The following is a 12,364-nucleotide window of genomic DNA, read 5'->3' as shown; positions in this document are numbered from 1 at the left end:
GGGCTCGCAGCTCACCATCCCCCCTGCCCCCCCACCCCCAGCAGGATAAAAGTTGTTTTTTAATTTTTTTTTTAAAAAAAGAAACCCACTGTGTGTTCCAGCCGGTGTGCCTGGAGCCCCATGTGCCCGGCAGCGAGTGCGGCTGCGCGAGGCGGGAGGGGGGCAGCGGGGGCGATGGCAGGCAGGGCGACGGCAGGCAGGGGCCTTGGACTTCGTTAGGATTCAGCCGTTAGATCTCTCCTTTCTCTCTGATGGCTGAGTGTGATTGACACTTACAAATTACCCAGCCAAAAGTGTCGAGTCTTTGACCCCTGAGTAACATCTTTGGCAAGCCTGAGATTTGCCAGCATTTTGTCATCTAATTACTACAAATCCCTTGAAAATTCACTGGCTGGTGAATTTTTAATGCGGGACAATTTCAATGTGATGCATTGCCCAGATGGGCACGCGTGCGTGCTCCTTCCCTCTCCCCCCACTGCCTCTTCTCCTTCCCTTTCTTCTCCTCATTCTCTCCTTTCTTTTCTCCGGTTTCTCCCCGCATCCCATTTCTTACCTCCCTCCTGCCTGTGTGCCTCTGTATTCACGGGAAGTGACCCAGCATCTCATCCCCTGCCCGGGCTCTCCATCCCGCTGGAGGAGCCGGCTGTGCCGGGTACGGAGTTGGGCACTTGTGTGTCCCCCAGCCCAGCAGCAGCGTGCTCGAGTCCCCCTCGCTGTCTCACCGGCGGTGGCAGGGAGCTGCTACGTGGCATTAATATTTTTTTTTTCCATCTTCTCAGGTCTCTCGCTGATGGATGGAGAGGGAGAAGCCTCTGCTGGGGACCCGGCAGCCAGCACACTTGTTGCCAGCAGAGTCCACTCGTCCTGTGAACCCGACAGCTGATTTATGCCATGTGCCCAGGTCTCGGTATTCCCAGCCTTTTAAACAGACCTTGAATTTGGAGCAGGAGGAAGAGCCCTTGTCTGCCAGCAGCTCCTGCCCGAGGATTGCTTCTTAAATCCAGGCAAGGATGCAATTCCCCTCATCTCAGAAACCGCCCAACCTGGTGCCACAGAAACCCGGGGAGATGGACACTTCCCCTGCTGACCCCAGGGACTGTGGCAGAACCTGCTTTTAATGCCTGAGTTAAATGATAATTTCTGTACATTAAAAGCCAAGAGTATATTTTAAGAGTTTTCCAACCTGAGTCACATCTCAGGTTTGTTTGAATTTGTTTGTTTAATACATATTCGCCCCAGCTAGGTAGTTATTTTGGTCTGATAGGGAGATAAGCATATTTTAGGAGGGAGGCCTGGGGTTTGCTGCTTTCGGCTTTGTGCCCGTGTCATTTCTGTCCCCACTCTCAGGCAATTGCCTCCCGTCTCTCCCTTCCCAGCTTTCAAAGGGAAAGAGGCTTTGCTTTTCAACCAGGGTACCGCTTTACATATGTACGCAGCTGATAAAGTATTTTCACTTCGCCCCTTTCCCCTCTGGGAATCGCTGTCTTACGGCAAAACTGTTTTGTCTGACAAGGGCTGCAACAGATTACACGTGTTGGCTGCAAACACAGGGCCTTTTTTTTCCCTTTTTTTTTCTTTTTGAGAACTGCATACCTTAAAAAAAAAAAAATCTCTATCTCTGCACTGCCATGGCGAGCTCTGCCTTTTGCCTTGTGTCCCCAGGAACAGCCCCGTGTTCAGATCTGCTTGTGGCATCAGACCTCCCGGGATGATGCCTCCCTCTGGGTTGTGTGTCCAAATTGTTTTTCTCATGTGAACTTAATTTGAGCCTGAACCTGCAAAAATGCTGCTGATTCTGTCAGGGCTGGCTGAGTGCTTCAGCTGGTCTGGCCTGGGGTTTTGGCTGTGGTCTGGGGTGGGATTTTTGGGACCCCTCAGTATCAGCATCCTCAGCATCCATGGAGATCAGCAGGACTCAGAGGAACGATGCCCTCATGCTGCTGAGGACTGAGAGCCAAGGTTCACACTGGCAGCTGCAGCAGGGGACTGTGTGTGATGGACTTGGTGGCTTGGGGACATCCAGGACACCCCTTTCCAACCCAAACATGGGCCATAGATTTCTGCCATCTCCTCTAATGGAGCCAGCTGGGAGGGGTGGGGGCTCTGCTTTCCAAGCAGGTTGTTCAGGTGTTAAAAGCAAAACCTTAAAACCTCAGCTGGCTCTAGTGGGAGAGGGGCAGAGCCTTTTCCTGCTCAGTAAGGAGGGTGTCTGTTCCCTGGCTCCATCTCCTGGGCTGCTCCTTCCAGAAATGTCCCTTGTCCTCCCAGCAGCAGGAAGGCAGCACTGGCCCCAGAGAAGGTGATTTTTAGGCATCAAGGATCAAGAGAATGCCAGGATTCACTGTTCAAAAGGTACATACCAGGGCTAAGATATGCCCGGATTTCAGAGGGAGAAAAATTAGGACTCTGTGCAGTCTTAGAGAGGGCAGCCAGAGCTGGAGGGTGCTTTGGAGGAGAGGAGATACTCTGCACCGTGCCACGGGAGGGGTGCAGTGTGCGTGCTCCTCACTAACTAATCTGGGCAGTGCCTTGCATGCTTTAAAGGAAAATAGAAGATGTTTAGTGATCTGTGTGAAGAAGTGGGGTATGTCACTGTAGATGGAAGGCGGCTCAGGAGAAAGCTGTCCTCCAGGAGGAATGTTAGCTGGGGAATGTCATCTGAGACGGGAACCCAGACTAGATGCCATGGGGATGTGTGACCTGCTGACCGCATGAGGTTAAGACTCAGGGTTCGATTTTACCTCCAAGCAAACCGAAAGCAGAAGCCTGTCCTTTTGCGTGGGGTTTCATGTGTCCCAGAAAACCCAGGGTCACAGCAGGGTGCCTGGAAGGGCCCCACAGTGCAAGCAGCTCATTGCCACCACTGATGGATGCTAGCTAGCACAGCCTGCTTCCTAAGGCTGCTGGTGACCCCAGCATTGAGCAGACTTTGGAGCCAAGCACCATCCATGAGTTGTGTCACCACTGGGGATGCTTAGACCCAGGGAGAAGCTGTGGTTACCTCAAGCGTTGGTGATCCCACCAGATCCACCTGATCAGAGGGGTTTTCCCTGCTGTTTCTGGGAGAGAAGGTCTCACCAGTAGCACAGTTTGACTACAGACTGAGGACACCATCCTTCTGGGCACCTGGTGGGTTGGGCATTTTCATGCCTGAGGACACCAAGAAGCGCTGTGAAGCCTAAGCGGCTCTGCTCCAGGTTAGTGTTCTCCTTTCACCACCTCCACATCTTCACTCATGAAATCCCATTGAAGCAACAGGTCCAGGTCCAGGGAATACTTGCTCTCCTCGAGTTGTTTGTGGAGATAATTAACTGTGTGCTCTCTCAGCTGAAACCTGCCAGAGCTGCACGGAGTGAAGGGAGCCTGAGGCCTGCGGCATGGGTGGGGGATGGATGGGGGAGAACCACGGGTGGAAAATGCTCAGAAGGAGCCAGCTGAGAGCGACCATCGCTGCAGCGTTTGCCCAGGCTGGGATGAGCCACCAGCCCAGGCTGCCGCTTCTCCCAGTCTGTAATTATCCCTCAGCTCAAGGCCACTCAGTTTTAGGGGCATCCTTTTCTGTTCTCGGTGCCTTTTCCAGCTTCTCTGTGCCCCGTTCGAGCTGGGGACACGCACTGCATCCCCTCCTGCAGATGTGGACACAGCTCTGGTTTATACCGTGACATAGCAATGATCCTTCTTGGTTCTTTTCCCAGTCTTCCCAGCTTTTCCCAGTAATTTCTGACCTTCAGCTTTCTATTACTTCACCCCACTCCTGTTTCTTACAGGGCCAAGTCTGATAGCTTGGAGATGCTCCCAGTGGTCGAGGGGGGGGGGAAAACTAGTGGGTCACCACCGGCGGTTCAGCCGCCTGCTGCATGGGGTGATGCTGCTGGTCCAGGTAGGGCCACCCGGCCCCAACACCTGCCCAGCGTCTTCCCAAGCCTGGAAACATCCCAGTGCCCACCAGCAACCCGTGGCACTCCATAAAACCCCTGCTCCCATTGCACTGCGACGCCTGGGTAACTAAGAAGTAATTAGTGCCGCTTGCTACGGCAAGTAATACCCAAATGTCAAAGAACAGCAAAGCTATTAAGACCTGTTTTTACTGCGCCTTTGCCACTGAAGTCTCCGTGTGTGCGCTGAAATTTGGGGGGGATGAATCCAGCCCCGAAGCACTGGGCTAAGGCCCTTCCCTTGGCTGTGCTGCTGACAACCTGCTCCCTGCCTCAGTTTCCCCTCCATCAGCTCTGTAAGGGATCCGCTGTGCCCTACGTGGGGAAAACCACACAGTTGTGTGGATGGGAGAGGCCAGATCCTGCCCCGGGGGATGCAAGGCAGGGTATCACTGGCTGAGGTGTGTCAGAGCAGCTCGACAGCCAGGGGAAACCTTTTACTCTGATTTGGATCCTAAAAATCAGATGAGCTGTAATAAGCAGAATGGCTCTCCCTGCTCGGGCACCACCCAAGTGCTCCCACGCTCCCAAACGTGTGTGCCTGAGGTTACAGCCAGGTTTTCGGGGAGCAGGCAGGGGAACAGCAGCTTGGCTGGGTGCAGGCAGGGCACTGGGTCCCATGGCAGGACCGCGACGCACCAGCCTGCTTCCCGTCCCTCCACCGAGCAGGAGAGGGAGAGAGCGAGAGAAAGCGGGAGGGAAAGGACATGTCAAATCAATCATATTTAAACAAAAGCCTGTTCGGCCCAAGGGCCCTTTTAAAAGCTGCTTATTTAATTAAAAGTCCCATTTTCCATATTTATGGCCCTTATTCAGTTAAATATTAACCGCCTGGGCCAGGGCTGGTTTATTCTTTGGGAAGAGGCAGTGTTGGGAGGTTCATTAGGGGTTTATCAGGCAGCCGAGGCACCCAGCAGATGGAGGGAGGGAGGGATGCAGGACAGCACACGTGGGCTCACGTCAGTGCCCGGAGACCACAGGGGTGGCACTGCCACCGCCCCAGCTCGTTGGAGCCACCCCCCATCACTTTCCGGCGGGATGCAGGGAAATGGGGTTAAAAATAGGTGACTGGGAACTGTTGGGATAGCGTGAGAGATGGGCAGGCATAGTGCATGCCATCACATCAGCTCCTGTAGGAAACAGCCTGAAATCCAACCAGATTATCTGCCCTAAATTGTGGCAGAATAATCATAAAAACACCCCAGTTTTGCCCTGGGGTCATGGAAACAGCCCTGGGCTGTGGAAACAGGACTGTTGTCCCCCAGGATGCTATCCCAGCAGCTCAGCGGGCAGTCCTTGCTGGCCTGTGAGAACCACAGCTGTGCTGGACGAGGCTCGGCTGGGTTTTGGCAGCTCAGAGTTGTGCAGGACCTCACTGAGGGTTCATCAGCCAACCATGGTGTTGATGCACCAGCCTGGCCTTTGAGAGCCAGAGGCAAGGACCTCTGGGGAGGTGGACCTTGCTGGTAGGCACAGCTTGGAGGAGGGCCAGAGCAGCACAGCTGGCTGCAATGAGCCTGTGATACCTTCAGAAGATGTGGGAATGAGTGGAACCTGAGGCTGATAAAGGCTCCTCTCGAGGGGAGGCAGTGAGATGTGGCTCCTGGGATTGAGCTGGTTTGTTGGTGCTCCAAGGAGAAGTGGCGTGTCCTGGTCATGATGGCAGCAACAAGAGTAAGCGGAGTGACCACTGTGTCAAGGAGAAGGTGCTGAGCTGGGGAGAGATGCATGGGCCTGAAGGCTTTGTGCATAGGTGGGGGCTGGGATCCAGCTTGTGCTGGGTGAGGTGTCAGTGCTCTTCTTCTGGTGACTCTTCTCCTTGCCTGCTGGTGGCTGTTTCCCCTGGCTGTGTCAGACGGGTGCTTGGCTCAACGCGGTTGTGGCCTTTGTGAATATTGTCTATGACTTGATGTCTGTTTCATCAGCTCCCACTTGGTACTGGGCAAGGGGCTGGGGGGTCTCCTTGGCTGAGTAGTTGGTAGATCATTATCATGTGGCTCTTGTGTGTCATTTTACAAGGCAGTAGGGAAGTAACGGAGCTGACCTGGGCTCTGTAGCTTTGCTGGAAGCAGGGCTGGTTGGGAGAAGCTGGCCAGGCTCATCATGTAGCTGTGGAGCTGGCTCAGGAGCTCCACTCGTGGGCCAGCCTAACTGGAGGGGGACGGTTCCCTAGGCCAGAGGTTTCTCTGTGCAAAAGTGTTCTTCCTCCATGTGCTGCTGGTTGTCCTCCTGTGGACCCATGGGCAGCTCTTGCAGGGCAGGGCGATGGCTTTGAGCTCCCACCATCAAGGTGAGCCTCCCCATGGGGAATACCACGGGGTAGAGGAGCAGCCACGCTCCCAAAAGTGTCCATGGACCCAAATGCTCCCCCCTGCCCTGGGGTAGGCTGTGAAGCCCTGGCAGGAGAAAGCCGCTGGGTCCTCCTGCAGTGCGGGATCCTGCAGGACATCCTGCTTTATATGTACTGGGAGATGCCCTGGGGAGGGAAGGTCCCCTGTGAAGGCTACAGAAAAGTGGGCAGATACAAAAGCTTGCTCTGAACTCTGTCCATCCTCGTCCTGTTGTTTGTTTGTTGGTTTTTTGTTTGGGTTTTTTTTTTTTTTTTTTTTTTGGAAGACAGCCAGTAGCCCTGTACAGCCCCATGGCACCCTGGCGTGCTGGGTACCACCATGCCAAGGCAGGGGATGCGGTACTGGGGGGGGGGGGAGGGGGGGGGGGCAGACACAACAATGGGAGCATCTCCCCCTCCACTGCAGCACAGTCAACACAAACCACACTCTTCTCTTCCTCTCCATCAAAAATAAGATGACACCGGCCAGGCAGCAGAGCCCAAAGGGTCCCCTGCGTTGGGAGGGTGGTGCTGGCAGGGCAAGGCATGAAACTGAGCTGGCGATTTCCTCCGGGGAGTGGAGCGGTGAGGAGGGGGGGACGGCTGGGGGGGTGGGGGGGGATGGCAGGAGAGGGAGAGACACCGGGTTATCAGAGAAGTGTGAAGACAATAATGCAATCTGACATTTCTGAAATGAGACCCCCCGGTTGCCCTGGCAACGGCTCACGTGGGACCAGCTCCCGGGAGACGGCTCCGAGATGTGCTATAAATGATGTTTGATTAGAATTTAAATCATTTAGGCGGAGAGAAGATAGGCCTTTTGTCAGCGCGGGGACCCGCGGGGGTCAGCCACCCAGCAGCTGGCTGGGCGCGCGTCAGCCCCGGGCGGCGTGGGGACTGGGGCGAGGGGTCGCCTGGGGGGGGCATTACTCCTGCCCTTCCCTCTGCTGGGGGGGTGCTGACCTTTCCAGCCAGGAGAAAAGGGAGCTTGAGGCCAAACTAAACATGGCGGGGGAGGAAGATGCTGCATCCGAGCCCTGGGAAGGGAGCTGGCATCTCGACAGCGTCACCTGAGTTCTGCTTTTTTTCCCCAGCTGGTGCTAAGCCACCAAGATCCTCCCATGGCTTCCACCAGCTGAGAACCTGGCCCTTGGCTTTTTCAGTGCTCTAATTAAGATAAAAACATTTCAGAATCAATTCTGCCTCCCTAAAAGTTTCCTTAAGGAGCAAGGAATGAAGCATGTTATTACATCCAAGTGGAGGTGACCGCCCCAGGAGGGCCCAGGTTGCCTTCAGGGATGGGTCCAGGTTCTCCCCACCACCCGCAGGCCATGGCCCAGGTAAGCTCTCCAGCATTCAGCCCTGTTTAGAGGAGCTGTTTGGGGCAGGAATCTCGCTGGACAACTGTACACTAGACATTTCTTGCTCTTTCCAGCTCCTTGATGCATGTAGCGAAGTCCTTTTTGCTGTACAAAGTCTCCCGTGTGATGAAGTATTTTTTTCTGGCTCCAGTGGCTTGGAGGACTTCACGCATGGAGCAACGGAGATTGAGACTGGGTCAGCAGCCGTGGTTTATGTTCCTGTCATGCCAAAACCGCAGTAACCGGGTTTATTGAAGGAGGTCTCCAGGTGGTGGTAATGAAATGCAGGAAAGTCAGCTCGGGTGCAAGGTCTTTGCTGCAGCCTCCTGGTGCAAAGGGGTTGTGGTTCGCTCTGGTTGTCAGCTGCCAAGGACTCCACTCAGATTAAACCAGTCTTGCTCATCCAGTTCCATTAGAAGATGACATAAAAGCATCTGGACCTTCTTCTGAGGTGAGTGGTGTGCAGGGACGGCCACCATCAAAGCCAGGAGGCAACCCTATTTCAGGAAGGCTGGCTCCTTGGAGAAGGCTCCTGTGCTGCCATGCTCTTGGTGCCTACCCACAGGAGATGCCTTGGGTGCATTGGGTGGGGGCTTCTTGAACAACAGTTGCTGGTTCAGGTATTGGAGGCTGGGAAACGCTCCATTAGCTGGGCATGGGAGCTCCATCACTCTGAGCCTGACCAAGATGCTTTGCCAGCCGTCCTCGAGGAGGAACCCAGTATTAACTCCTTCCACCGAGCATCCTGCAGGAGAAGCCATGTGTTTGCTTTAATATAAACAAGACTGAGCCCTGGCCTGAGACTGAGGGAGGAAGAAAAGCGGCTGGTTTCCCAGTCGGTGGGGGAATGGTGTTAAAAGCACCCCAGCAACTGGGCATAGACTTTCTTCTCAGAAAATTTTTAAATAGCTTGCACTTTAATGCCATGGTTTAGGTTCAATGAATCTTTAGAGCTTGCTTTTCAACTTCCCGAAAATGCCATCTGATCATGAAATTAGAGCTAAACTAATAAGTCTCAACAAATATTAATCTAATGAATTTAACTTCTTTCTGTTTGTGGACCAGCAAAGAGGGAATTGCAATGTTCTCATATGTATTAATTATCTGAATGTATTCAACAAACCTTTCCTGACCGCTCTAATTGTGCGGCTTGGTCATGAATATTCTAACTCCAAGTCTTGTTTCTGGGTTGTGATCACCCTATAAATCGAACTACAGTTGCCCATTGGTTTGGGCAAAGAATTCAGCTGAGGGGAGCATGGGTCTTGCGTGCAAGCTCTGAGCTTTGGTGTGGGCTTTCCATTTTCTGACAGTCTTTCGTCTCGGATGGACTCTCTGAATGTCTGCAGAGTGAATCGGGTTTCAGATCTGCAGGTTTCTTTTGTGTTAGCCAGGGTGAGGGATGCGCAGGGCTCAGCTTGGTGGCTGGGAGATGCTCCTTGACACCTCTGGGTGGTTTTGGTGAGCCTCACTGCAATTATAAAATCACTGATGAGCATCTACGGTGTCTCCAGTGAAGTCTGTGGCATTGTACTGAGTTGTTGGGTCGCTGGCTTAGTCGGTAAATATTCTAGTCACAGTGGTGTTGAGGTATTCCTTAAACGCGCAGCACAGCTCTCATCCAGGCAGTGTGGTGTTTGGGCTGCTCCCCAAATTACACGAGCAAGCTGGGAGCTTTGCCAGCAGCAAAATCACTGGTCCTGTGTTTGTGCACAGCCACGGAGCCAGCGTAGCCATGGGGGGGCAGGTGGGTCAGACCAGGACCACAAGAAACCCAGTCAGCTGGGGTCATCCCCCTCATGGCTCTGCCTCTGCAAATGGAATGGGCTTGGGAAGCCAGAGGCTTGCTGGGCAAGGCTCCTGCTTGCTTCCTTGAGGGGCAGAGTGGTGCTGCTCCTCACTGGGTGGGAGCATTATTTTAATTAATAGCTGCTTTGCTCAGCTTTGGAGCATCTCTTCTGGGAGGACACCTGGGTGGGTGGCAGCACAGCCACCCTGGTGCTTGCCGAGGCTCTGGCAGGGTCCAGAGGGCTGGCACCAAGGGGCTCTTGGGGTTCGATTTTCCTCCTCCAGCCCATCCTCTGGAATTTGTGCACCCCCTGCTTGGGAAGAGGGGCTGGTTTGGCTTTGCAGGCAGGTGACGTGCGGTGCTGGGAGGCATGTGAGCAGGAGATGCTGTGCAGGGCCAGCTCTGGGCCCCAGCTGCGGTGCTGGCAGCGAGACCCCTGTAATTGGCACATATGCTGCAAGTGCAAACCCGTTACAGGAATGGGCTTGTCATCGGCAGGTCTGTGCCCGCCGTGCTGGGTGGGAAGGTGTCCTGCAGCTCTGCATGCCTGTGTCACCCTGTGCACACTGGGTTAGAGCTGCTGCACATCTCCAGACCCGATGGTGGAGGCGGTCAGCAGAAAAGTCAGTGTTGTGGTGTGCAGGAGCCCAGCACCTGCCCTTCGCTTGCTGGACCATCACTGGCTCCAGCAGGCTGATCTGAGCACGCTGAGGGTGGAGGCTGGACAAATGTGTTGCTTTTTAAATTAGCACTGGATTGATTGGGTTTGTAATAGGGTAGCTCTGAGTGGCAACCAGCACCCAGAAGGCTGGCTGTCCTCTTGCATTGCCCAGGTGGAGATGTGCAGGGCTCTGGAATGGGCTTTGCTGATGTCCAGCCCTTGGAGGCTTGTGGAGCATGGGGTGGGTGGGTTTTAATAGGGACTGGCTGTAAAACGGGGATCCTGAGGCTCACTTTGCAGTCAGTGCCTCCACACAGAGCAGGAGCATCAGGACAGGCAGGGTAACGTGCCTCTGGTTTTAGCGCTCAGTCCAAGGGTTTGGGTCCACCATGGTGGCGGGGGAAGGATGCTCAGGCCCTGCCTCTCCTCTTGGGGGCTATTCTGATGCTCTGTAGGCTCAGAAATGCCTCCTGCATCCCTGTTCCCCTGCCGTGGGCGGCTGTGTGCTGCCCAGGGCTGATCAGGCAACCTGGGTGCTCCCTCACCAGGAGCAGCACCAGGCACAAGGAACCCAGGAGAGGAGATGACCCTTCTCAGCAGACTTGCAGCTCGGTGAAGGATGCAGAGACAACTCAAACCACTGTAGGTTCCCATTGCAAGGCCCCTCTGGGTGCTCACTTAAAGCTGCAGTCCCCAGTTCGCCACCCCACCTTTAGATGAAGCCCCTTCTGTCACCAATATGCTTACCCTGCTGCCTTCCACCTGTGTTGTCCTGAGCTGTTAGGCTCAGCTGGAGTGGTGGCATGGCAGTTTTAAATGCACTATACATTGAAGTCCTCTGCCACCGTGTCCTGGGCAGGTCTGCCCAGCTGGCTACAGATGTGCTGCTCCACGGAGAGCTGTTCCCTCCTCTGAGCAAGGGCAAGAGTCACCCATCAGTCCTCCTGGGGAAACAGCCTGGCAATTAAATCTTGAGATTCCCTTTGACAGTGTTTGGAAACACCTCCCTCCCTCCAAATCAAACCACTTGGCTGGGCAGTGAATAAGGGTTAATCACAGGCAGCTTGCCCTGCAGCTGGATGGGACTCGGTTAATTGTGGTATTTCAGTTGTGGTATTTCAATTCAATCATGCCATCGGAGCTCCTCGTTATGGTAATTTCTCCTGCCCCTTTTGTTAGTGCTGGTGCAGGTTGCTTCCCACCCCCAGCGCTCCTGGAATATCACTGGAGGCATTTTGCTTTTCCTTCCCCCTGCAGCCAGACTGGGTAGGGGGACAAGCCCCAGCCCTGTGCTGGGGGACAGGCAGGCTCCTGCCCTGGTGCCAGAGGTCCTGCAGTGGATGTGGTGGCTGGCACAGGCCAGGGATGCTCTGCAACACAGGGATGCTCTTCTGCACCCTCCGGCTCCTGGAATTCCACCTGCCTTGTGTGACCAAACCATGGGGTGGTTTGCTGGTTCAGGGCTGTGCCCTCAGCCGAGGGATACAAGCCATGATGTCTCCTTGTTCTCCTGCACATCTCCCGCTCTCCATCCTGTGCAGAGGGCTGTGAAACCTGCTGGGTGGGAGTGTGGGAGAGAAAGGGAGAGACAGGAGAGAGTCAGTGGCTGCACATGGTCTCAGGCCGTGCTCTGCCCTAGTAGAGCATCTCCAGGCTGCTTTAGGGGGCTCCTCCTACAGCATTCAGCCTGCTTCATGCAAACACTTGAAATGCAAGATTTCTAGCCTGGCTCCTGCTCTATTTCCCTTGGAGGCCTAGAGCCTTCCTGCCCTCCCTGCAGGATGTGAGACCCCTCAGTGGGGAGAGGTATGTCTCTGTTCATTGATGCTCCCCTATGCTGGTGGGGCCCAGGACGCTCCTCTGGAATTTGCAGCCCCCCTGCCACGGGGCAGGTCCATGTGCTGATGAGGAAGACTTCAACCTGTGTCCCCAGGGGTCGGCATGGCAAGTGTGTCAGAAGTGGCTTTGGTAGCTTTGATAAAGCTCTTGGTTGTGTATTGCCCAAAATGCAGCAATCTTCCTATGGGAAGTCATGATGAAGTTCTCCAGGAAAGGTGTCCTTTCTGGTCCCCGATGCTGGCCTTGCAAGCCCCCAGCTTTCCCTGGGAACTCCTCTTACCAAAACAGTTGCTTTTTGGTGGGGCCAGGAGGAAAAAGTAACTGGTTCAGATCAGAAATGAACTGAACATCATCTGCAACAAATCCCCCACCAAGCTTTAAGTCACTTGACAAAAATGCCAAACATTATTTTTTTTTATTATTATTTGTTTGAGGATTTGGGTTTGTGGG

General features: G+C 54.3%; 1 protein-coding gene across 1 annotated transcript in view; it reads left to right on the top strand.

Moving 5' to 3' along the window:
* Window positions 1-1,171, top strand: part of RBM19 (RNA binding motif protein 19) — a 70,292-nt gene extending 69,121 nt beyond the window's left edge. The window contains exon 25 of the mRNA XM_013295786.3: window positions 780-1,171. The gene's annotated coding sequence lies outside the window, so the exon portion shown is untranslated. The remainder of the gene's footprint in view (window positions 1-779) is intronic.
* The last annotated feature ends 11,193 nt before the right edge of the window (window positions 1,172-12,364 follow it).

The sequence above is a fragment of the Falco peregrinus genome, chromosome 2 (assembly GCF_023634155.1).
Source record: "Falco peregrinus isolate bFalPer1 chromosome 2, bFalPer1.pri, whole genome shotgun sequence".
NCBI classification, from domain to species: Eukaryota; Metazoa; Chordata; class Aves; order Falconiformes; family Falconidae; genus Falco; species Falco peregrinus.
The sequence above is the reverse complement of the archived record's forward strand: the minus strand, read 5'-3'. Positions and strand labels throughout refer to the sequence as shown.